Source organism: Eucalyptus grandis, chromosome 3, assembly GCF_016545825.1.
Source record: "Eucalyptus grandis isolate ANBG69807.140 chromosome 3, ASM1654582v1, whole genome shotgun sequence".
NCBI classification, from domain to species: domain Eukaryota; kingdom Viridiplantae; phylum Streptophyta; class Magnoliopsida; order Myrtales; family Myrtaceae; genus Eucalyptus; species Eucalyptus grandis.
In genome coordinates this window covers 54,772,470-54,772,985 of record NC_052614.1, presented here as the reverse complement: position 1 = coordinate 54,772,985, position 516 = coordinate 54,772,470, and positions in this window count along the sequence as shown.

Here is a 516-nt window from a genome sequence, read left to right as displayed (position 1 = left end):
TTGGCGGCCGTTAAGCGAAGTAATCAAAGTATAGCATAAAAGTGGTCAATTCTTTGGCAGGGTGTGGGGATGTTACGAATTCATGATGAGCGATTGCACAACCACTCCTCTGATTCACTCTTACTTAGCCTCTATAAAATTAATCAATGTCTCCATGCTCCAATTGTTATTTTTCATCATCCAATAACCCATCTTGCATCCCAATTTCACAATGTTTAGAAAGCTGTTGAATAAAACGGCGCATTATCAGGTCGAATTTAGAGCAGAAAATCTGGATGTCACAGCGAGTCTCACTTTTGCATCGGGATCCTTTACCTCATTTTGAGGTAGTTGTTTCAGAGTTATTAACTAAGGAAACTTGCCTTGCGACTTTAAAAGCACAACGTGCTACTCCACTGGTTTCCACTCCTATAAAGGTAGTACTTGCTACTTCAGGCTCATCCTCATGGCGCAAACCTTATTGTACGCACTGTCGTCGACCTAGTCATCGTGCATCAAACTGTTATCAATCACAAT